Below are 26,828 nucleotides of genomic sequence, written 5' to 3' on the forward strand. Positions count from 1 at the left end.
TATTGAGCATGTAGCCTACTTACAAACAAGGATCTGCTCTGTGAAAGTTCAAGTGCAGACAAAAGGTCTGTTGAGTAATTTCTACCACAAATCCTAAAAATAGATGTTGCATAAAGACAACGCATAATAAATGCTTCAGCATCCAGCTGCTATGGGACAGACAAAATTAGTTTGTTTCACGTCAGATCTCATCATAACTCCTACAGCTCCCGTCATAGTTTTATAGAGGCCCCATTGTGAGAGGAACATAAAAGCAGGTTGCTCCGGAGCGAGAGTGCATGACAGAGGCAGGATCTGGGGCAGCGTGCCCACTGCCGCTCCTGCAGCCGGCCCATATGGAGAGCAGGCGTGTAGCAGCACACCAACCCAACTGAAGTAACTTTTTATCTGTGAAATCGACTTCACCTTGTTTACAAAAATAAAAACAAAACAAACCTGGGTAAAATTTCGAAGACATTAAACTTAATCGAATCATACTGTCGAGTAATAGTTTGCTAAAAATATTTACTTTTTGTTGACTCTGGCTGTGTGCACATCATGGTGATTATTAACTGGAGTACAATGTTTGTCCACCTCATTATTTCATTATAACCTCATCATGGACAAGGGGGAATAAACTACATTCTGAATTAAAACATTGCCATTTCCTCTTGCTGTGTTTATTTTTATTTTCCGTGATCATTCAGATGCAGTCAGTTGGCTTGACAGTGCATGTGGACAGTTTGCAGCAGAGTACACACAAAGTAGCCGTCTTGAGATGTTATCAGGGAAGTTATTGTGCCTAAAAATAATGTATTTGAATTAGTATCACTCACATTATTTATAAACGTCACAATTTATGGAGATGGTTTAGCGGATGACGCTGCTGTGATGAGTTAGATGCAGTAAGTGGATATCCTGGAGGCTGGAGGACATATGGCTCGACTTTCTCATGTGTGCATCCATTCTGCAGCCATCAGCACAAGGTCATTCACATGCTCATGTGCATATTTTATGATTTCTTCATTCGCTGTTGGTGGGTCATGCTGCTCACTGTGACTCATTAAGCTTCTTTAAACCACGATTTACTGTGAGTCAAACTGTAGCATGCTTGTGTTATACAATACAAGCAACTTTATTAATCCCTCTAGGAGCAATTTGTTTTGGAGCAGCTTTTCGTGCACAAAACACAGTCACATAAAAACAAACAAATAAATAATACAAAAAATCACCAGGGCTAAATGTGGTGTGAAATCTATAAAATATAAAGGTCAGATAAAAACCTTTACCAGCTATGGGCACAGTAAAAGACCTGCGAGCATTTAGTAGTCGAATTGCAGAGGGAGTGAGCATGAAATAGCGGTTAGCTTTTCAAACACGTAAAATATTATGGCACCCTGGTGGGACCAGAAGAAATTCACTCATGAGAGCAAGTCCAGAAGAAGCCAAAGTACTCGCTGCTTTCTGAGTCATTTGTTGGTCTCTCTCTACGGTGGGAACCTTCTCCCTCTGAGAAATAAACTGTTGGCTGAGTGTATTCATTCTCACTCGAAAGACAAGTATGTCTGCACATCTGTTTATTCTCTCTATATTTAGAAAGATTGGTTAGATTGAGTTAAAACTGGCTCTGAAATTACAGATGCTCCAAATTGAGAGGGAAGAACTGCCTTTGGTGAAATACAGAGGAGGTTATCATTATTCTGTGGCTAGCTGTCAAGGAGAGCCTCGGTCCTCAGATCGTTTTCCAGCGATGCTTTCCACGTGTTATGACTGTGAACTGGAGCATTAAAGAAACACAGGGTGTGATAAGGCCCAGAGTCTCGCCACCCGTCCTTATATGGACGTCCAGCTCTACCAAACGAGGTTTGAACCTTGGCTGCTCAGTCGCTGAGCGGGACACAACTGCAGACAAGCTGCAGGTCAGGTGGGAGCGAGAGCCGTGTCCTCTGTGGAGCTCCTCTGATGGTTCTTCTAGTAAACACAATCGTATTGAGCTCATTTCTGATGGAGCCACTCGCAGCAGCACAACTGCAGACAGTATGCAGGTCTTTTGGGAATGTACAACAGAGGTTTGATGTTGGGCTCCAGCAGTCAAGTTTGGTGTCGTTCCTGAGTCTTATCTTCACGGCTTGGATCATCAGTCGTCGGGCTGACTCCCAAAAAAATTTTAAATGGGGAATTTTATTGAAGATTGGATATTTTCTCCCTAGAAAAACGATTTAAGTGGCAAAACACTTTTATGCTTTGATTAGACAATCAGGCGGACACTCAAAGGTACAGTACAGAGTGCACTCTGTTTATAATTAAGAAACTCTTTAACTATTAATTTGGCATGAAATGCACATGGTTTATTGCATGTTTTGGTTTTGATCAAGAATAAGATTTTATTTGGTCTGGTCTTGGCCCTGACTTAGCTTTGACCCCCCCTTTTGGATTTGGGCTTGACACAAACTCGACTGGACCTGGTGCTGGAGTTGACGTAGACCTGACCAAAGTCTTGACCACAGTGACATTTTGAAGCACCATGTGAACTTCTGAATTTGCATGATATAGCACACACACACACACACACACACACATACACACATGCACACACACCCACACACTCTCTTGTTTAGTTTTATATGAGAACCACTGCAGGGCAGGGTCCCCATGATTTGGTGATGGGAATGAGGTTTTGTCTCAGTGGGATGGGCCTGGCAGCCAGAAGTAGCCCTCTCCCACTCCCTCACCCTTTTCACCTCTTGGGCCCTCAGGATAGACTATTTCTATTGTCCCTCTGCCAGCAGTTAGCTTTTTTTCTCTTTGCTAAATGTCATTTTTAGAACAAGAAACCAGTGAGAGAGCTTTGAATTGTATATAAGTTGCATGGTTAATATGCAACAACCACATGAGAAATGTTTCTACAAACATACGCTAATGCAACGCTGGGTGGTTCAGTGTTGTAAATTCTGCTTTACTGATACATTAAGCATATGTTTATGGTTTCCCCATGCCAAATTTCCACTCTTTTAAAAGCACAAACCCTGGCCACTGGGTCTTGTAAATATGTGCAATGCAGTGTGATTTAGCAGCAAGACATTAATGGATACATAAGAATTTATATGACAGTTACATAATACTGCAAAGAAAAACTGCACAATCATACAAAGTGCATTACAGTCATGCAAAAATTAACCAGCAACTTGCACCTCAACCCAGAGAAGTGTAGTTTAACTGTTGGGGCACCGTTTGCTGCATACTCACAAACTGTTTCCCACTGAGATCCAGCGAGAAATCTCTCAAGCATTCAGGCTCACGCTAGCAGCTCGCCTTGTTAGCAGAGGTCAACATTAACAGATTTGCTAGGGCTCAGCAACGGGGGCTCAGAGGGGTTTGAACAATGCAGCCCAGTGTCGCCGCACTCGTCCACACTGCAAGACTAATCCATTCACCATCAAAAGGTGCAGCACGTGTATTATGAGAACACATTAAGCAATTAATGCCTCTAAAAATAGAGCACACCTCATCCATCCCTCATCCATCCAGCTATCCTCTCCTCAGCAGGCAGCTGAAGCTGTTGCCATGAAAACATCAAGCAGTGTTTTGTTATTGTGCTGCTCTCCTCTCTGGCCCCATGCCTTGCCAATGGCATTCTCAGCTTAACTTGTCAGAAATAACACAGCAGAACAATGGCTGATGGCTAGATGAGGAACCTTGGCATTCACATGGCAACAGAAGCGCCATTGTTAGTTGTTTTGTATGAGCGAGCGAACGGGCCTATATGCTATTGGAAAGCACAGAACTATACAGACAACACAGCACAATGCATCTTATCCATGGTGCGTGCATGCCATCAGGGAGGCATCAGCTTATCCTGATCTTATTTGTCGCTGATTGAGCTTACCAGCAAAAAGGCAAGCTGCTGGAAATCAGGTGCTCGCAGATCAGATCTGATGGCATTACACCGTCATGCCTAGTCTCATGTGTGGAGCTAATTGACTCACTAATTGATATACTATAAAACATTTTGATTCCTCATAGAAATGTACTATGACTACTGAGGAGACTGACGTTTATGTGCTGAGATACTGAATAAATGATATTCAGTGTTGGAGAGTGACTAGCTACATGTGATAAAATTACAAAATAAATGCGACTGTAATTAGTTGCAGTTACTGAGGAAAAAAGTAGTTAAATTACCGTTGCTAATCAAAATGTTGGTGATTACAAAGGGGTTACATCTGAATATATTCGGATGTAAATGTTTGGTAAAAAGTTTATATGTATTGCATCTCTTTTGCCATGCAGGAACGCCTTCTTTTGGCAGATTTCCAGACAACAAAGCGACCAGCCGGCCTCGTCAATGTGTTTTTTTTTGTTTGTTTGTTTGTGATCGACATATTTGAGATTTGTTTTTGCGGTTGTGCTCAAAAATCAAAACTTTTCAATCTTATATTCAAGTTATACCGAAGAACTTTTGAGTACTGTTGTGAGGTTTACGCTGCCTAGTTTAAACCTCGGTTTTTCTCCAGTTTAAAACATTTGTTCGAAAAGTGTAGTATAGTTCGCAAAGAAAAGCTATATTACTTTCATGAAGTAATTAAAATAGTTACATAACTTATTACATTCTTAACATTGTAACTAGTAATCTGTAACCTGTTACATTTCCAACACTGAATCAATTTCCTCAGCACATTGTGTACTCCTTTATTAAGTGAGAAAATGGGGCCATAATTAAACATTTTTTTTGTATTTGTCGGTACAAAGAACAAATTTGCACAAAACAAATATGGTTTGATGGATAAGACTGTGAGACTGACTGGAAAAACAGACATCAACAAACTCTTAACGCTTCTCCCTCTTTCCCGGATATTAGACATTATTCTGGCCTAAAGCTCCATTGTGAACCACATCCAATTCTATTTTTATTATTATTATTATTTTTTTTTTGCCACACATGTGTCAGCAAGCCTCCAGCATGAACATATAAGGGATGTATGTCACTGTTTTAAAAGTGATTTTTACCTGTCTATGTGTGTGCGTAGTGTGCATATATACAGTAGTAATTTATAGGCTGTACACAGCGTGTGCTTCAAAGGGAGATATTCTTCATATCCATGCTAATGTGCTCTCAAGAGGGTATGGACCCATATGAAAAATAACAGCAGTAATCCTACAGTAAATCTGTGGACGTACACTATATAAATATCATTGCATTCTTATAGGAATATTATAAAGAAGACGGATAAAGAGTAGAATAAAGTTGGCTGCAATAACGTCATGGGGTTACTGAGTGTCTAAAGTCCGTATAAGGATATTTGTGGGTGATGAGTTTTCATTCGGGCTGTAAACTGTTCCTTCAGTGCTCCTGCTATAATAATGCAACTGTTGTTTTTGAATTATTTTACTCTACCTTAGGAGATGAAAATACCAGAGGGTGTGTTTATTGAAGTATATTCAGGAACAATCTAAGAATATTCCAGTGATTTTCTTTTTTTCTGTAAAGAAATGTTAACACAACTGTAAAACAACACTCTGGAGGGTTTTGGCAGGCTCAGCCCCGGAGTTGACATGTTTTGAAAGGTGCTGTAGTGTAAACGGCAACTGAACAGGCCAGTTGTAACTGAGACTCGGTCCAACAGCTCGGTCTGTTGTGGCTTGGTGCTAAGGGAAGCACGGCGTGGGTGTGTTTGATCACTCAGACAGAACTGTGATGGCCGCTGGCTGCCGGACAGCTCGGAGACACCCAGACACAACAGACAGGCAGCAGCAGGGCATCACGTGGTGGGCCGTGTGGATAAAACTATGGATCCAGCGGTGGGACTGTGGAGAAGCATGGGATATCTTACAGCTTTACATCCCCTGCCAAGGGAGTTGAAGCCCCGGCTGGACAGTAACTGTTTTTATGTTGCGGTGTTCCCAACTAAACATACAGCACAGTGCTGGACAGAGCTGCACATATACTGGGACTCAGCATTAATATTTATCCCCTGCTGGGTCAGGCATGGTATGCTTGGTATGTTGGAGGTTAGGTAGATTCTCTCACTAAGCTCTCTCTCTCTCTCTCTCTCTTTCTCTCCCTCTCTCTTTCTCTCTCTCTCTCTCTCTCCAACTCCCACACACATACACCAACTACTTTCCCTAAGTAGGGATTGTTGGTTTAGTCAGCTGTTGCTACTCCTGAGAGGCCCATGATTCACTCACATAATGTTATAATGTGTTAAGGCGGTAGTAAACTCAAGCACTTCACTCACACATCATTTTCTCATGTAGGACATACAGCTGTAATTAGAACAAGGTTTCACTGGACAGTTCTCGTTTTTCCACGCAGTCGATATGCCAATTCTGCCTACATGGCAGTGCCGTATGTTTGTTGTTTGCTGCCGTATGCATAAAGTAATAGCTCTCCTGTTGCCATGGGCTCTTATACTCCTGCCTATTTCACGATGCTTTAGCCTATTGCTTATTGCTTTGAATTAGGAATTTGTAATTGGATCTCTCTTTGGAAAAAATATTGCAGGGTGAGATTGTCGACTGCCAGTTGGCACGGACAGGGAAATGATGCTTACTCCCTGGGAGTACTAAAGGTAGGCATCTGAAGGAGATATAAAACATCCGTTTCCTTTGTGTGGCCAAGTTTGTGTCTGTCTTTCTGGGCTTGTTTTGAATGGGCCTTCACTTTAAGTGGGCTGGATTCTTGCTTACAAGCTCAGAGAATCATTGACTTAATTATTGTGATAATAATAAATAATAAAAAAAAAATGTTTTCCAACTAAAATGGGCATTCTTTGATATTCTCAACTTAAGTGAAATTAATACATAATAACTAATACTGCAGAACAGTATTTGATTCCTCAGCCTACTGCTGTCAAGTAAATCAACGGCTATTTCACATAAAACCCAGGATTTATGTTTGTAAGCCCAAAAATATTCCCTTTAGGACTGAATGTATTATGTCTTTCTTTATCTCTCTCTCTCTCTCACACATCTTGTGATCGCCACAAGATGTGTGAAATTGTGTCCATAGTTTAGTCTTAACCGGGGCTATTTTTGAAACTGAGTACACACAGCACACACTATATCAACCTGATATATGCAGGACCGCGTGCGGCGATGTAAGAATAAACTCTCAGTGTAAGCACAGAATAATTGTGCGTCGCGCTGAGTGTTTAGCTGTGACACCTGAATGCATCAGAGACACCGCACGCTGTACTAACACTGTTTCAAGTGGACACTTGACAGCGTGTTTTGAATTTATTTTGAATAATGCACTCACTTGTTGCTGTTATCTTTATTGCAGAGGGAAGAGGCTGGTCTCCAGCATGCAGTGTCTTGGGACTCTAAGCCTGTTAAGGACTTGCCAATGTGCCACAGAGCCTGTAGTATAATTCAATTATTGCCTTCTCCTACCAACAACAGGCTTATACCAGAGGGAGCAGCCATCCAAAAATTGCCCTCCATTGCCCTGGTGGCTCCAATATTGCCATTATAGCTTATTGTCCCAAGTGGTTTCACTGTTATTATTTTATCTATCTACAGTAAAAGAAAAACAGAATGGCCTATTGCCATGTTGTGCGAGGAACAAGCTGAAAATGAACAAAACAAGGTGCTGTATTTGCTCTGATAATGTAAAATAATAATACCGATATGATAATAGTAATGATGGTATTGCTCAGTTGAGAGAAGGGGTGGTCCTCGTATAGCTCCCCCGGACTTTGAGATGCACAAGCAGTTCCGCCATGCCACAGAAAAAGGAGAACCTATAATATTATATGCATGACTTCATAATTCCTTTACCTCTTCCAGCAACCCGGGAGCCAAAAGGAGCATTTTCTTTAGTTTGTCATAATATATCTGGCTGCTATTATCCTGCATTGATTTGTGGGAGGCAGGCCTTAACTGCTCCATTCATAGGTTCATGTGTGCTCAGTGCTGTTGCCATGGGAGAAATTGATTATTATGGGTGTCAGGGAGCTTTACACTTGGTACATGTTAAAAATATACCATATACCACGTACGGTTCATTGCTATGATTTGATCCTCGTTTATTCCGTCTCTCCTTCTCCCTTTGATAAACTGTCCACCATTTCTGATATTTTATTGTAATTTCAACAATACAGCGCCACCTGGAATAACACTATCCTTGTCCATTAGCAGAGTGAGGGGGCTAGTGAGCGGGTTAACGGTGGAGCTGACAGAAAGGTCGGTGGGCTACCAGACTGGCTGACTGGCTGGCCTTTTGACTTGCGTGTTACATAGATCAGAGCCCAGCTGAGACTCACAGGACTGTCTGCCGCCATGTGCCGGCGAGCACACAGCCCAACTTAGCTTAATGACATCAGTTACACAGAGCACAGAGGCTCCTATTGACCGGACCCTGAAGAACTGTTTAGCTGAACATTGTCACATGTCATCTCCCCTTCACTGTGCACGCCTGCAAAAAAAATATGCATGTGTGTGCATGCCCCTACTCCTCTCCCAACTTAACTCATGCAGGTACAAACAAACACAAACACACCCTCATTTAACGCCACTTTGACAGACACTCCTGCCATGAGGTTATCGTTTGGAGAAATCAATGATTTTCCCTTGTTTCTCTGTAAGGTCAAATCCCGCTTGACCTCTAATGATTATCTTGCAGCCTCTATATTAGTTTCCATATAAATTATACGTAGTGGCTTTGGGTGCCATGTCCTAAAATAGCTGCTTTTTCTTGAAGCACACTTCTGCAAAGGTGCATGTAAATATCTGGGATGTGTGAAGGGCTCACACAAGAGCTGATGTGCACACAGCTAAAATCTCAAGTGCACGACAAGTGGATCTGCAGGACCTGCTCATCAAAGAAACGCTGACTGGTTGAGCAGGGAAGGATTTCTGTTCAGCATGGCATCAACACAAAGCCAAAAGAACTGAGAGCCAAAGTGCCAAGGAGGCGAAAGCATTCAGACTGAATGTGAAGAAGTTTAAAGGATTTGCTTAAGAGGCCTGTCAATACAATCATTGTTATTCCTTTTTGTATAATTATATATTTTGGATTGGCAAATGCAGTGATTCCCTGTAGTGCACATGAAAGTGCTATGTGCTGGTGTATTGGCAGACGCCTCGGTGCAGATTTGCACATGACGTTTGCAGACGTGCAGACGCCCTAAATTCGCCTGTTTGTTCCCTTTTTTCAATTCATAACATTTCTTATGACTCATAGATTTTTTTTTTTTTTTTTTAAAGCTCTCCCTGTAGTATTTAAGCTATACAGTTGCATTTTGTGACCAAAGCCAAGACTTGCTGGAGAGGTGCAGAAACACTTGGAATAAGCCCCATAATAATATAAATGATGGAACAGTGTGTTAAACCAGTTCTTAAAAACCCCTTTCACATAAATGGGAATATTACAGTATGGAACACTGCTCGGCATTTATCTCATCCCGACGACAGTTCCCACCGATTCTCGCACTTGGGAATGTCCTGCTGGCTGTCACCTTCTAGTATCATCAAAAGCAGATGAGTTTACGTTCTGGTTTGTTGAGCCTGGCAGACGACGTGAGTTTTTGAAGGCTGACTCTGATAACCAGTTGTAAACCGAAGCCACCAAGAGCCAGCATCTTTTCTTGGTATTCAGTTGCCTATATTTAAAGAAGTAATCCACTCATTTTAAAGTAAATAAATGTCTGTTTTGCTATACTGTGTCGTTGACTGATGTCATACAGTATACCAAGTTCATGAAAGTGTTTACATTTCCTGTTCTGTGAGCTGTGCCTGGTCAGTGTTTTCCTGGGAAAAATCCGCTTCTATCCAGGAAGTGATGTGTTTTATGCCTCCTTCAGCAGCAACAGTGGTTTCTTTCAAGAGGAACGGGGTTAGTGTGAGCAGCAATAGTCACTAATGCTTATCCACATCTATTATCCACAGTCTACACTGAATGTTAATTTTTTACAAGAACATTTTGGGCATTTGTGGGGAGGATAGGGTTTTGTTGTGAGGACAACAATATGTGATTTGCACCCAGGTGAGCCACCGGCGTGCTCTCAGCGTTAATTTTTAAGGTGGGCCAATGGTTTTGTTGAGTGCAAGTCACGAAAGCAGTGACCACTTCTACTAGGGTGTCGCTAAACTCATGGAAAAAAAACCCTCATAGCCGTGCTGCTGTCCCATATTCAACCTACAGGGTGATACAGCGGCAGTGCTACGGCACAAAACAGTTCCACCATTTTGGAAGCAAGGGGACTGCAAGAGCAAACTGTCACTTTAATACTTGCTATAAGAGGAAGAAGAAGAAAGAGAGTATGTGTGTAGTGGTGCGGAGTATGATCAAAATGTAGCATCAGAATCAGTTCAATAGTACAATAAATGTGTGATCAGTTAAATTATAACACTGAGAGACTGATATGGGATTTGAATAAAAGCCAAATATAAGCCTGATACATCATCAGACCAGTGTGTCTGTCTCTGCATGGACAGTGACAGTCATCAGGAGTCACACAGTAATTGGATTAAAGAAGTCTGCTCCTTAGCAACCCACAGACAGAGGAGGGGGCTTGTATGTCATGCTGCCCTCTGATAAACTGACATTTCAGAGAGAGAGATGAAGAAGAAGGGGCGGCAGGGACAATTTGAATGGAGATGGAGATAATGACTGGAGACACACATTAGTGTGTGTGTGTCTGTGTGTCTGCGTGTGTGTGTGTAAATGTGTGAGTGTGTGTCAATGTGTGTGTAAGTCAGGGTGACAGTCATCCCAGTGAAGAATCTGACCAAAAATGAGGGTGGAATTTTATTTAACTCTTTGAAACCCAGGAGCCGGTGAACAAGCTTTCACTTTGAAATGTTTTATTTCATTTTCTTCACAAAAGTCATTTTATTTCTTTTTATTATTATTTTTGGGGGGGATTTTTAAAACTAATTTTCTAATAATTTGTTTAGCTAATTTTCTGATTTTCTTCTCATTTTCTGTTGATTCAAGTTTGATTTTTTTTCCTTTTTTCCCCAGTGTGTTCTGATAATTCTTTTAGAATTTGCTTATCGCATTTTTTAGGATTATGTAGAAAGACTTGCAGCATTGTATGCGCTCTTGATAAATTCCACATATTTATTTGTAGTTACATATGGAACTCTATTGATGTGACATGAAAACACTGCAGAAAGTCAGATAATTTGGTTTGGCTCTCAAATGGCTCTTAGTTCAGTAGCTTTTCCAGTTATTAAAAACCAAAACCAACAATATTTTCACCTATGACTGGTGTCTCTGCACACCTATCACTTACATTGCCTAATGGAAAAAAAGCCTATTCACTAGCCTATATCTACCCTACTATTTCTTATTTCACCATTTTCATTCAAGTTAATTCTGCACTTTATTTGAATGTTTTACTCTATTTCCCCAGCTCACTTTGCTGTTCCCCCAGTTGGGTTTCAGAGAGTTAACGGGTGCTTGAAAACTGTGCCGCTGATAATCCAGCGGTGGATTCATTTCAGAACAGTTAATGCTTCATCATGAGATCTTTTACAAAGCTCCCTGAAAGATTTAATGCACAAGCCTGTAGCCTGTAGCCCCTCACATAGTGTGTGCAGTGCACTCATGATAAGGGACCGGGATGCATTGAAAAGAGGGCTAATTGACCAGCTGGCTTTCCTTCCTCATATCATTTGCTTCATCTCATTCTCTCCAAGTTCAGATTATGCCTTCTGCTTGCTTCTCTAAGAGGTGTAAATTGAATCTGCTTGCAGCCTCAGAGGGAACGTGTGATGAACTGGGTTGCAGGAAGGGTCGTCCTGGGAGACACGTTTGTGTTGCTCATTAGGTTCATAATCCCGACTGCGGGATGCCTTCTGAGTTCGCTTCTTTGCTCTCCGTAAGATCGGAGCGTCTCCACTAACACGGTTGGTGTGTCAAGAGGATATTTATAGCGTTGCTTTGTGACGTTTCAGAAGTGTTGTGTTGTTTCTGGGGTCTTGGAGGTAAGTTGGTGCCTGAATCCCTTCACCCCGCGGCTTTGGCGGAATAGGTCTGGAGAATCCCGACCAAAAGTTGTTTCTTCCTTTTGTCAAGGTGGATAGCGGTACACTGGCTATTCAAAAATGCATTTGTTTCCTGTCAAAGTTTTCAACGCATGGGAGGACATTTAATTTGAGTGCTAGCTGTTGACATCAAAGAGCCCCACAGCCTCGCCTCCCATGTGGCCAATGTTCAAACGCAGGCTCTATATTTGGAAGTGTCTCCAGTTAGTCAGTGTCCCTCTCTCTCCCTTTTTGAAGCATGAGATAAAAAATTGAACATACTTTTTCTTCCGTTCGGTGCTGGGTTTGTCTTTCTTCTTCAAAGGCGTGACTCATGCATTGACCTTTTGGTTCCCATGAGTTCAGCATGTCCTGCGTGGCATAAGGACTATTTGAAAGCATTTGCTGGAGCCCCCGAGTTGAAGTTGACTCCAGAAATGTTGCTGTGCTGAGGGTGACTCAAGGAAAACCCCAAGTCTTTTATAACAGCAGCTCCTTCTCCATCACGTCCTACTGTTTGTACTGAAGTCCAACACATCTCAGGAAACTGTAACTGGAAATCAGAAGACATGTAGAGGCATGGCTCAGGGGAAGTCACAGATAAAACTGAGGACATGCCTTCCTCATACACACAGCATACTGTCATGCTTTTTTAGCTCCGTAAAGCACTTTGTGACCTGTGGCTAGAAGTATTGCACAAATAAAGCTTGTTATTATTAAGCGTATAAATGAGTGCATGCATGCATTTTTGTGTGCACAATGTGTGTAGGTGTCTGCATGTGTATGTTTGCCTTTGCCTGTTTTTTTTTCTTCACATTTTTATCTGCTCATCAGTATGCATATACCTGTGTGCTTTTAACAGATGACACCTTTTACCAGATGCACCTTTACCTCTGTCCCAGTTCATTGCGAATGGATGGCTAATGGATGACTGAATCAGTTCAAATTTGCAGCTATAAACTGTTCTGTTTAATGTATAGGACTGATTGCACAATATTATACTGATGAAATGGTGATGAAAGGTTTTCACTTTGCATCAAATCTCTCCTTTCATTTAATGTACAGTAGCAGGGTGTAGTTACTGTCACTCAAAAGCAGTAAAAAGTAGATGCATGAGGCGTTGAATGCACAGGGTCTGTGCAGCAAAACCTTTCATGAGGTCAGAAAATTTGATCCTCACTGTAGTTTCTCACAGTTAGCGTATCAAGGCCTTGTTGTTGCAGATGACAGCTTGGAAAGGAAAATCCAGTCAGAAAAAGCTGCCTGCTCTGGCGTGAGAGGCTTTCAGCACCATGTGCAGTGCCATGCAGCATCAGGCTGGCAGCGGGTTGCTCACAGTAATCAGCATGCGACACATGACTTGCATTTATCCTTCCAGCACACAATGTGCCTTAGTGTGTGCTAACTAAAGGGGCTGTACACTCGGAGGTCTCATGTTCAATCCAACTCATCAAACTAAAATTAAAAAGTGGACTGACACCCTGCTGCAGTATCCACCACAGGGCCAAAACACAGTTAACAGAAGCTTGCTTATTTCTGTCACTCACTTTCATATTATGCGGTTAAGCAATATCCAAAATAACATCTCCTCTTCCTTTTATTTGTTTCTCCTCGACATAGATGCATTCCATTTAAAATCACAGTGAGACTATGACAATTTTTTTTCATTCGTGCGAAAATCCGCTCTTTGAAATGAGGCTCGGACTGCCTCACTCTGATGTATCGTGTTTTTCACTCAGCTCTTTAAGTTTGTTTCTCGTGCGTCTTAATATGACTCATTTTGTCAGGTTTCAGTCAGGAGAAATTTCCCAGAAATCTAGCTACCATCCACAAATGAGAAATGCTCCTCTTATGTGTGTCGAGCACTTCGTAAAATGAATGCAGATGTACTGTCTCGTGTTTTTATTTCCTCTGAGGGAAGATTTAAGAGAAAGAATTCAGGTACCATAGCCTTAAAATAACACAATATTGAAAGTGCCAGTGTTCATGCCAGGCTACATCAACTTCAGTGTGTCTGTTTCACTGATATTATCAATACTATAGCCTATTGGAGGAACACTGTCAAAAATGTATTATACTCTAGTCAAAGTTTCCTTTATTAAATTTCCTCAAACTTTTAACAATAAAGGTTCATTTTAGTGCAGTGTTGTGCCTCCCTCTCCTCCTGAGGTCTCTCTGCATTTTGGCTGCACCCTCTCATCAATTGTTGCCGGAGCTCTGATTTCTTTTTCCACTGACTGACAGGAATCCAAATATCTTCCAAACATTGCTCCTTAAATTAGGAGCAGTAATCTCCTCGTCAGGCTGAGTGTTTCCTGCCGTGATGCTGCTTGTGAGTGTGTGTGCACCAACAGCAAACCAGCAGGCCGGTGGGAAAGTATCAAGAGAGAAGGAGAGTCTGTGGAGCCAAGGCATTAGGAGCATGAAATCCTTTATCTTTTTAAATTATTATATCATTATCGTATTTATGTGTATGGTAAAGAATGATAAAACTCTAATATGGGCATGTTTGCTGTTTGGCTCTCCGTATCCTGTTACTGAGAAATGTTGAAAGTATAAATTGGCTTGTCAGGTCGCACGTGTCCTTTACATTGTCAAGAAAGCAGAGCTGTTGTAATCCACATTAATCAACCACAGATGTTCCCTTTGTAGTCTCAGATGATAGATAGATTACCCAGGACACAAAAAATTATCCTGACAACCTGAGTCAGATGCACAGTGCTACTTTCACGTTGTCACATCAACACATTTCCACCAGTTACAACTGTGTTGGATGCATTCAAGTGGCAGGTTGTGACTCCAATTCATCGTGATGTTTTTTTTTTTTTTTGACATTCAACTGAAATTTGAATATTGAAATGAGTTCTGACAGCCGTAGCACGAAGCCAACCTGGCATAACAAAGCATAACAAAGCACAGCAGAGACAGTGTGGTGCAGTCTGGTTGTTGCTGCTGTCATGAGAGATGTGGGCTGCAGGCCAGTCCACCACAGAGATCATGTTATACATGAGCAGCTAGAAATGAAATGCCTGGTCGGAGGCGTGGTGAGCCCAGGAGATGATCTGCAACTTAACACCTCAGTGGATGCAAGAAACATTGTAAAGGAAAGCTGTAGGACAGAGGACGGAGGCTAAAAACTCAGACTGTTGGGTAAATATTGACACTTAGACCATGTTGTTGGTTTTTATGGCCCCTGCTGGCAAATATTAAGCACCCACTATAATAATGTACACCCGTACACACACACACACACACACACACACAGAGGTTGTTGCTCATTCCATGGTTACTAATATCACTGTAGCAGCTCTGCAAGTTGGTAGGACTCACTAAACGCAAAGGTTCACCCCAAGATGAAATCAATACCTACTTACCGCCATGTCAGTCAAAATCCACTGACATTTTTATGAAGTCAAAGTTCCATCTCTGTCATCTCTCAAACTATCAAAGCCATCTTTTTACAGAAGATAATGAAGTAGATGTTGCAGTTTTGGACCCACAGTTCAATTATTTGGCTACAAAACATTAAATTATGCTTCACCAACTGTTTGGAAAGATTTTGTGCATTTTCTTGGTAGCTGTAAAAAAGACACCTCCTTTAACTTGGCTGAGACTGTACGTAATTTGTTATGTCAATTGTTTTTTTTGTTGTTTTTGTTAGGCTGAATTTTGGTGTGACACTTTAATAAGGCAGCTGAGAAAACCTGGTGTATACCAGGATGACTTTCATGATTAAGCTGACTGTTGTGTCAATAGTTTGGTAGAGCAGCCTGACTTCCATGGAAGACAAGTGGCTGGAGGGAGCATTCAGAATAATCAATGTTCACTACCATCTTTCTCAGTTTATTAAACTCACCAGAGAGGGTTTTGAGGATCATAAAGGACCTATCTGCTTGGACTGCCCGCTGAAGGGCAAGAAATCTTTCAGTCAGCTTAGTCTGATGGCAAAGCCGTTCAAGAACAACATGTATCTTATGTCTTAAAGTTAATCTGAAGCACTGTAAGACATTTTAACTGTATTTTCATTTGTAGTTTTATCTATTTTTTAAGAGAGACTGGCTGGAGGAAGGCTGTGTATGCATGATACACTGATTCATGTGTTTGCGTGATTGTTTGATGATAAACTGTATTTGTGGCACCAAGGGAAATTCCTAGCAACCCTTGGGTTGAAATAGCAATAAAGATCACTTGACCAAACCTATAAAGCAATGGCACAAAATCCGAGCACAGAAGGAAGTCCTATGTCTATAAGAAAGCAATCATTGGCCTTTTTCTAGGTCTCATTGTTTAGCCAGTCCAAAGGATATGATACTACACAAACACACTACACAACTACATTAATATTTATAGCATGCATACCTTTGTTAATGCCAGAAAACTGTTAATTTTTTTTTTAATATAAATACAGACAATTCCAGAAAATCAATCTAACCTGCTGATTTTGGCATCAAGACCATTTTTCCCGCTATGCTGTGGCAAGTTTAGCTCAGCTAGTCATGATTTAAAGCACTAAAGAAAAACAGTTTTGTACAAACCACATCTGTTTGTGTTGACCAGTGTCTCATTTATAAAACTATATAAAAGCTGTCTTATTGCAAAACTTTGACTCTGACTATGAACCTCACAAACCTCTTTTTGTATTCGAAAAAGGACTGCACGTCATCACCGCTGGGGCGCCGCACATAAATCTGCACTTATTTCATAAATGACAACATAAGCGCTGATGTGGATGTGTGCTTAAGAGCCTTTCCTAAATGAGACGGCAGAGCTCTACTTCACCTGACAGAGCCTCATAATGAGACCGATCTGCTCAGCTTGGTGTTGTTGAGCACTACCTACCAGCACATGTTAATTTTCTGGTGCTGAGTGCTGCAGTGGCCGTCCATTTAGCAGACAGTGATACATGCAGGATACACAGATGAATAATGTAGCTGTGAATTAGCCATTAGATAAATATGTTTGTTGTTGTTGTTTAGCTTGCAGAGAAGGGGCACCTTTTCTGTCTTCATTGGGAAGGGGTGTGTTTGTGTGTCATTAGTTATGCACAGTCGGCTTAGAGATGCTCCTCTGTTGTAGGGAGTTGATCAGTTTGGGTTGGGTTGCTGCAGGCTGTTGAATGAAAACACAGGAAAACACAGGAATGCCACAAGAATCTACACTTAGTACCAATTCAACACCAAAAATATGAAAACGATACCAATACCAGTGTTTTTAGTATTTGCAGTACCAACACAGCTTGATCCCTCACTCTGCAACTCAGTATTCATGTTCTAATATAGCCTTAGCCTGTTTGTTATTGTTGAATAATAAGTCAAATATTTTCTCAATTAGTTGAGTATGCATTTTGTCAATCAAATGTCATAGATAATGAGCTTATCGGAGCCCATATAAGGTTTTAAAATTGCTAAACTACTTTTAATGTCAAGCCAGGTTGGTTTTGTGTTGTTTGTCCAGTGCTGGATATACAGTATTTGATGTGATAAGAAGTTATGTGTGGTGTCTGGGGCACCAAGCCCTCCAAGGTGTTTAGGCTTGAAATATGGAAGGGTATGATAATTAGTTTTTGGTTTTTGCAATAGAAGCCAGTGACTGCAGCATTGATGATTTATTCCATCTTTCCGTATTGTTTTTATTTCCTCTAACGGGGGCATAGTTGACTTTCAGTTCATCTAGATCTGGTGAGACATGGATTCTAAGGCAAGTGATCCTCAGCCTCAGCGTCCCTGCTAATTTCTGTTACAGGTAGAATCTCAGCTTTTAGTCCAGTTGATGGAGCAGCCAGGTACCTTACTAGAATTATTAATCAGATTATGGCAGGGAGGTTGATGGGTTTGTAATGTATAAGCAGAATAAGCTGTCATCAGCATATAGGCTGATTTTTTTGGTGGTGTGTTCAGTATAAAGTGCAAACAATGATGGGGATAGTGGGCATCCCTGTCGAATACCTCTTCGCCACTGAAATGGTTTTGATATATGTCCATTGGTTGTAACAAAAACAGTGGGGCATTTTTTTTATCCAGGTGGTGAAATATGGCTGAAATCCACAGTTTTTTAGAGATGTGAAGAGAAAGGACCGATCCTCCTTGTCAAAAGCCTTGTCTGTATCGAGGGTTGCTGTGATGAATTCTGTATTATTAGGGGTATGGTGTGGAAACCAAGCAATCAATCAGTTAAACAGCTTTTGTGTGTTTTCTTAGGAAGGTCTCCCCTTAATGAAGCTGGTGTGATCTATATGTACTAATGAAGATATTATAAATTCTAGTCTGATTGAGAAAGCTCCTTTTAATTTTTATATCTGTGTTAATCGATGATACAGGACGGTAACTAGAACATTGAGTTGGGTCCTTATTTGGTTTCAGGATGAGTTTGATGTAGGCCCTGGTGAGGAATACTGGCATTTTGGTGTATTTGAGCTATTGTTTTAGGAGTGAAATAGGGGTGAAAGGAGAGGCCATAACTGCTTGTAAAATTCTGCTGGATAACCTTCAGATTTATTGTTTGGCATAAGATTGAGTGCTTTGGTGATTTCTTGCTATGAAAGAGATTGTTCTGTTTTGTTTTTTTTTTGTTTTTTTTCTTACTGTGCTCAGTAAGTGTAGAGAGGGAGACTTTCTTCAGAAATGCTTCAACTTTTTCTTGAGAGGTGTAGTGAGGGGTTTTGCGTCATGTGTCCAAATGAGTTGGATGATTCAAATGATAATAGATTTCTCTGTGTGTTGTTTTAGTTGGTTTGCTAAGAGGTTACCAATTTTATTTCCAAATTCAAAATTTTGCAGTCTGAGTCAAATGCAGTTTTGTTTCGTTTTTCTATTCAGTGTATTGTGTAGTTTGTGTTTGGTTTTTGGCAGTTCCTTTAAAATTGAGTCATTTGGTGTTTGAGCAGATAAAAGGTCCAGTTTCTTCACCTCTTTTTGTAGGTGATGTTCTTTCATCGTTTCTTCTTTCTTTTTGTTTTTGTAATATGATATTATTTTTCCTTTCATAACAGTCTTGGCTGTTTCTAATAGTGTGCACGCTGACATTTCAGAGGTGTTATTGGGCTCACCAAAGGATGCCCGTTCATTTTGGAAGCAGTTGATAAATTCTTTGTCCTTTAGGATTGAGCTATTTAAGTGCCATCTGGGGGGAGGATAAGGCTGGTGATCAGCTAGGAGAGTAATGATGATGGCGGCATGATCAGAAATAATTATGTAATGTATGATTGGGTTACTCATTTTATGTGCAATTGTGTTTATTTTGTATTTTTTATTTTTAATCAAGAAGTAATCTATATAGGTGTATGATTTGTGGTATGGGGAATAGTATGAACATTGCCAGCTGTTTGGGTTTTTCAGTCTCTACATATCCATCAGTCCATAATCTGACATCTATTGTTTGAGTGGGGATGAAGAATGGTTGGGTTTGTTAATGGTAAGTGATCTTTGTGTGAGTCTAATATAATGTTGAAGTCACTGCCTAGAATGAAAACTGGACAAATCTGAAAATAGTGATTTGAAAAATGTGGGGTAGTCAGTATTGAAGCTTTAAATCTTTGCTTAATTAAAATGTCTTTTCCAATTGATCCAGTAACAATGATGTAACAACCCTTTGGGTCAATAATGAGTTATAAGAGAATAGAGTATTTTTGCTAATTAAGATGGAAACACCTCGTTTTTTGAAGGTGTATGTAGAATTGACTGCCAGGCCAATCCATCTGGCTGTGAGTTTCTGAGCTTTTGCCTCTGTGAGATGGGTTTCCTGAATGAAACAGATATCCGATCTTAGTTTGTTTAGATGGTTTAGTATCTTTGCTCTTTTGGCTGGAGAGCTAATTCCTCTTATGCTCCATGGTGTTATTTTAACTGGTAATGCCATAGGATTAGGTTTGTGTGGATAGTACCGAATTACACAGTGTGCAGCAAGAATACATGTGAAAAAGTTTCAGAACCATAAACATAGAGACATATGACAGGGATGTTAGATACAAAAACAAATGGACACTAAAGTTAACAAATCCTGGTGCAGTTGGGAGTTGATGTGGGCACGAATGAGAGATCGTTCAGAGATTCAACAGTATAGGTTCTTGTACAGTATACAGTATAGGTGCATACCATTGTCAACATATTTTGAGTTTAATTTGTAGGCATTAACCAAGACAGCTGAAGAGAAGGAGAGGATGGACGGGGTAGAGCTACAGAGCAAAGAGGGAATAAAGACAAGAGAAAGGGAGGAGGGTCATGCAGAGGAGCTGAAGGGTTGCTTGAGGGGAAATAAAAAAAAAAAAAAAATAGGGTGCTCTCTCTCACGCACACAGACGCAAGACATACACTACACACTCACACACACACCACGTGAAGGGCTGCATCCCTCGCAATGTGAGTTTGTATTGTCAGGAACACTCACAGCATGCTTGCTCACCACCTCTTGTCCACTCGAGGGCAGGTTCGTGGTTTTAATACTTGGGAACTGAACCTGTGAGGAAAACTATTTTTGAATCTCTCCCCATACATAATTTCTCCCATGAATCAGAAGTAGGGATCAGGTTCAGTTATTGCCTGATTACAATGTATTTTATTTCATTTCATAAGGAGACGGAGCATACACCTCACACTCCTGTCTGTTGACACCTCTGCCAAATCCTGGAGCAGAGACACAACAATGCCCAGAAATGTGGTGGAGTGCAGGTTTGAAGTCGTGGTTTTGCTGCTTTGAACCACAGTATTCACCTGTGGATAAAAGAAGGCAATGATGAGGATGATGATGGCAAAGTAGAGGTAAAGGGGTAAAGGAGGAGGATGGCAGATGTCTGGCCAGGTGTGGCAGGGGCATCAGGGCTTGAGTCATATGAGATTTTGCAGGCCATCTTTGAACAGGAAGCACTACCAATACTTAATCGTTTGGACTGGTTTATTCAGAAGCAATAGATCAAATTTGTTTTATACTTGATAATAGGAAAGATGTACATTTTGCAATCCTCCAGTTTAAATATTTTGGTTTTCTAATAGGTTAATTCCACCAAAACTGCTTTTCAAATAACAAATAGTAAATCAGAGTGTAGGTGTTTAAATACTTGAAACAGGTAAATGTTCATTCAAATTTTAAATGAGCGAGTATGTACTGAATGGGATTAACTGATTTTCTGTGGTATAACTAATTTCAAGAATTGTGGAATTTCACTTGTTTTGGTATCAACTACCAAAATTCTGGTATTATGACACCCCCGCAACATGAAACTGACTTACCAAAGGACTCTAAAGAGCCTTTGCTGTTGCAGGTTTTGAGCAGAATAAATATGAATCAGCAGTGGTTAGCAAAACAACACCCCACCAAGGGACAACACTGAAAATACGCCTCGCCCTGTCATGTTTTCTAAAATTTGACACTGATTTGCAAAAGTGCAATATCAACACTGACAGTTCATGAGCAGCCGCCTCGCCAGCTTTCCCTGTCATTTATTTGATTGTAAAATTCTGTCTGCCCACACGGAGGGAACTGGCCAATCTGTAATTCACATTTGGGAGAAGAGCTTTTCTGGTCTCACTTCCCCTCTGTGGCAGGGAAAAGCCCATAGGTTTCCAAATAAGGCCTGGGTGAGCAGTGAGAGTATTAATAGAATAAGAGTGCTGCTGGGGAATATTTGTATTGACCCATTGAAAGACTTTATCTGATGAATGCTGTTTCCATGGCCAAGGGTGTAGGTTTGGTTTCGACATTGGGAGGGACATATTTTAAGTGTTTGTCGGACGACCAATAGGCACAGTTGTGTGTGTATGTGCTTGCTTTCCCCTCTCTCTTGCTCTCTCTCATTTTATCTCTGTCATACACACACACACACACACGCACATACTCACACACAAAGACTTGGATTCTGGAAAACATTTGCTTTATTAAGCGTAGAAGAAAAGTACATGATGAGACTGATCAGGGTCGAGACTATTAAACAAACAAATCATATTGAACAATGTGCTAGATGTCACCTCGATATATCTCAAAGAGGAGTTAAAAACTTGATCACCAAACCGCTGTCAGCCTTCACCTGAGCCTCTTCTCCTGTCTGCTCCCCCAAACTTGGTGCTTCATGCAGTTTTAATGCAATGATTTGAGGCGTTGCAGATTAAGTAAGCCTCCCTAAATCAAACCAACAAAAGAATTTCCACCGTTTTTCAACAGAAGCTCGTAAACTTCCAGAGTTTTCTGCAGCTCATAAAATGGTGCATTCATGGCTGAAACATTAACTTATTTCAGCGCACACTTTTTGCACAAAACTGCAGAGCCTGGGATGTGTTCCCGAGGCACGGATGCTGGAGGTTGTAGGGGACTGGACCTGCCTGGATTATAACAGGGATTGAGAATTTACTCGCTGTCTGTGTCAAATGTAAAGACTAGCATGTGAAGCTGATCAGACCGTATGAGATGTGTGGTAAGGAAGCCGGCCCATGCCCGGAGATCCTCGGGGACAAACGTCTGGCTCGCGAGATAAGTCTGCAGTCGGACAGAAGAGAATAGAATGCCTTTGTTGTACAGCTGTGCAACGACAATAAAGGCATTCTATTCTGTTCTACCACACACTTATCTCGTGGCCATGAATTAACTAAAATGTGGGAATGAGTTAATTAAATTGAGGGAACGAGTTATAGCTCATGGCCGCGGGTTGGTAAATCATGGCCTCGAAGTATTTGTTTTTCTTCTCGTTGCACCTCCCGGGCTCCGTGCAAAACACACAAACCTGGCCACTCAGCAACTCTGCATAGACTTCATACCAGCAGCTTATAACCCCAGAGGTAAAACGGCAAGACCAGGTAACCTTAAAAACTATTGGTACGGACAGTTCTGTAGTATGCTGACCTCAGTAGGGCCACGTCCCTACCATCCATACCCAATTTTATGCCAGTTTCCATGGCAGTGAGGGGATTTGGGATGCAGCGAGGGCTAAGTAAAGATCATGCACAGCTTCTGTAGCTCACAAGCTACCTCCACTGTCTATAACAGGAGCACTACAGGACGGTAACTGGTCAAATCTGTATGGTTTCAAGTTGACTTGGAGTAGGAGTGAGTGAGAGGAGGAGGGGAGCTGTGTTTTGAGCAGGCTCCTCCACCCCCAGGGCTTTGTGCCAGGCAACCAGCCATCCTCCATAGCGCAAAAAAAGTACATCCCTCTCTGTTGATTACATGCCTCAAACACATTTGTAATGCTAATAAGCCCCTAATGAGTTTTGTGCAGAGAGAAAGCATATGATTTCCTTGTGTTCCTCTCTCGGAGTTTCAGCCTTAAAGAAACACTTTGCCCCCAAAGACATTTATGTTCACTGTGTGTCACAGGATTGTAGATTTTAAGATTGCAGTTTTTGTGGCTCTTTGTTTTTAGAGTTTAAAATCAAGCAAAATGTTCTCTCTTTGCCGTTAGGATTGGGAATGTAATGCCTGCATATATGACGAGGTTAAAAAACATTTGGCTTGAAGACCTGCTGAGGGGCTTTTGACTTGATAAAGACATGTTGTGTTTGTTCATTTGGTTCCGGCAAAGGAGAGGCCTGTGGTGTAAATGTGACTCAGCTGGCTGATTCAGCCCATTGTATGGTTCTGTGAAAAGAACTGGCCTCTAGCATTGGCTTGCTCCTGGCTGCCGGTCTCAGGACCTGCTGTATGCCTGGAACTGCTTGGGAACAATGTCTCTAGCATCGCGGCCTTGGACACATGACAGCGTGCAAGCTGTTTGATAGGTGGAAACCTGGCCATAGACAGCGCTAGCACTTAGATCCTTCAAAAAAAAAAAAAAAGTGTTTGCTGCAACTCACCACATCAAGTGTTGGTGGGTGGGGTGGGGTTAAAGTAAATATCTAGGAATTTTATAAAGCAGGGAATATCTAGGAATTTTGTAACTGCACAGGAAAATACCAGAATATCTTTTATTACTTGTTTCTCACAGTCATTACATTAGTCAGTGGTTTTCAGCTAGTTTCCTCCACAGCAAGCCCAGCTATAATGGAAACCAGGCCGGCTGCTCCTTTTGTACATTTCTAAAGTGAAAACGACATTAACAAACTAGGAACGAATAAAACAAATCTACAAATGTGCTCGCACACACGGTCTGTATCATTTGCAAGGAAAGCCACCTTGTTACCTTGTTAGGAGCATTCCTTGATATTCAAACCTTTTTTTTTTTTTTTATCCAAAAGGTCACATAAATTTAAAACAAGCTCACACAAAAAATGTCAAATGACTCATGTGGAATTCCATATAGTTTCCATGGTAGTTTGTAAGCGTCGGACAACAAGGCCCACAAATGTCGGACAAAACTCCGTCAACTAACAACCATGTCCAAGACCTCTGATAAGAGCAGCCGAGGGCAAATAGTTGGTCAGTTTTTTCCATAGTGAGGTCAAGTGAGCAACCTCAGTGATAATCTGCTGCTCTCTCTCCCTCTCTCTCTCTTTCTCACACACACACACACACACACACACACGCATGCATACGTGCAGGCAGCATGAGCGGAGGAGTTGCTCTAGCTGTGCTGAGTCTTCACGTGAAAGTTACAAATCCACAGAGGTGCTCTAATGGTCAGGTCAGATAGAGGGATCTTCTGGTGGGTGTTGTATCAAAAACCAAGGAGAGTGTTGAGACGCCCTGTTCCCGTCCCAGAGGCAGAGGAGAAGGAGGAGGAGGAGGAGGAGGAGGAGGAGGCACAGAAGTGGAGCTGTCAGGAACAAAAGTCCCCGTACTCTCTCAGTGAAAGGGAAAAAGGCTACAGGCCTGAAAAACATCAAACTCTTTGTTTCTCTCGCACTATCTTCCTCCCTCTCTCCTTCTCTCTGTGTTGTGCAGTTCCTCTGTTTTTGCCTAAACTTTAAACTTTCTGGTACTCGGTCATAACCTTGGTGTGCTCCATGGTATTTTTATCGCCTGTGGTGACTATAATGTTCCTGTAGAGACTTATACTGTGCCAGGTGGTCCTCAAATGTGACTTCAATGTAAACTTTAGCCAAGTCGAACTGCTGTCCAACGGCTTAAAAATCATACACGTAAAAAAATTTGGCATACATGCTTTTTGATTTTGGTAACATCTTTGCTGCTTAACAGTCACTGAGATCACTTGTTAATTAAAAAAGTATGGCCACTGGCTAGAGTTCTCATATTCTGCCCGAACCCGACCCGACCCGACCCGACCCGACATTTTCGGGTCGGGTCGGGCCTAAAATTTACGTGAATTGGGCGGGTCGGGTCGGGCTTCGGGTTCTGTGGGGGATTTTTTTTTTTTTTTAAATAAAAAAAATAGAATTATGTTATTGATATTCATTTTTATGTGACTGGTGGAGAGAGTGAGAGACTGGATTGGATTTGGAGGCTAAACTTTCAGTGACAGACAGACAACCAGCTGTGCGAGCGCAGCGCAAACAAGTGAGAGAGAGTTGCAGCAGCATCCCGCTGTGCTGGCAGACTCGGCAGCAGGGACGGCTTTTGCTATGGGCAGTGCAACTGCCCAGGGCGCAATCTACTTGGGGGCGCACGAGAAAAAAAAAAAAAAAATCTCCAGTTTTCTAGACTACCGTATTGACCGGCACATGCCGCGGCACCATCAGTCGGCATCAGGCGGGCCGGACGCGGCACCGTCAGATACCGCGCCCACCCGTCAGGTCTGCCGGATCTGACAGGTGAGCTGCCTCATGCTGGCCTGTGCCGCGGCCGGCTCGCCTGATACCGACTGATGGTGCCCCGGTGCCGCGGCCGACCGGCTCTGCTAAATAATGGCGAATTTGGCGATTTTTTTTTTCGGGCTTTATCGGGCTGTCGGGCCTAAAGTTCGGCTAATTAGTCGGGTCGGGTCGGGCCTCGGGCTGGCCCAGTCAGGCCCGGGTCGGGTCGGGTCTTAATTTTCAGGCCCGATGAGAACTCTACCACTGGCTACTATCTGCTCTTTTTTTTTCTTTGCTTTCTATTGATGAAGGTTGAGCCTCTCCAGTTCTTTGTGTTTTCAAGCCACGGTGGCTATCATGGTGGAAAATTCTTTCCTATTTTTTTTTCCAAATAAATTGGAAAGAGGAGATGCATCATTTTCTGTGCACCACCTGTGAGGATTTTTCCCCCCACAAATGAGCTACATGTCAAAGCAAAGGTAGAACTTGAATCAGTCAGTGGCAGAAAGCAGCACAAAGAAGATTTTTTTTGTTTAGAAAAATGTTGCAGATTGTTACTTTAAGATACACAATTAATTGATAACTATCCCGTGACCACAAAGTGACAGTTTTAGATTTGTTTTGCTGTACAACATAGTTCACAACTGACTCAGTGACAGAATCAGGGAGCCATGATGTCCAGCTGATAGACTGATGGGAGTCTTTTTGATGCAAGGAATGACCTGAGGGCACAAAAGCAGGCTAAAATACATAATGTTGTACCTCCATTATCACTAAACCCTTTCATCTAAAGAAAATCCTCTTGTGTTTCTACGTGGACCTTCTAATCAGATAATATGTGCATACTTAGACAATTCTGTAACTGGACTGCTGTCTTTGGATTTTGTGAAGGTAGTTTTTCCTCAGTCTGTTCAGTGATGAATGACTGTGGCTGCTTTTCCTAGTAACAACTTAACAGAAATGAAACTTTTGATTAACCTGGTGGGTTGAATCAGTATCGGGCAGTCAGTAGAAGTGTAGCGGTTCACTCTTCCCAGTTCAAATTACATCATAGTTTGTCTTGAAAAAATGCACTGACTTAGTATCCAATCCCTGTCTTTATAATTTAAACATATGTCAGAAAAGTTGAGTAAGGCTTTTGCCAGTGTTCTGTATAGGATGTGAAACAAAGTGTCTTAGTTTGTGGCTTGTGGAAAAGGAAGTTATTATGCCTGATGTTATCATTCATAAAGGCAGTGTTGAATGTTTTACACTGCAAATGTGTTT

The 26,828-nt window shown here is 41.6% G+C and overlaps 1 protein-coding gene across 1 annotated transcript in view; it reads left to right on the forward strand.

Moving 5' to 3' along the window:
* The window catches only part of adcy5 (adenylate cyclase 5), a 102,187-nt gene that overhangs the window by 21,972 nt on the left and 53,387 nt on the right, over window positions 1-26,828 (forward strand). The window lies entirely within an intron of this gene.

The sequence above is a fragment of the Myripristis murdjan genome, chromosome 21, assembly GCF_902150065.1.
Source record: "Myripristis murdjan chromosome 21, fMyrMur1.1, whole genome shotgun sequence".
In the NCBI taxonomy this organism is placed as follows: Eukaryota; Metazoa; Chordata; class Actinopteri; order Holocentriformes; family Holocentridae; genus Myripristis; species Myripristis murdjan.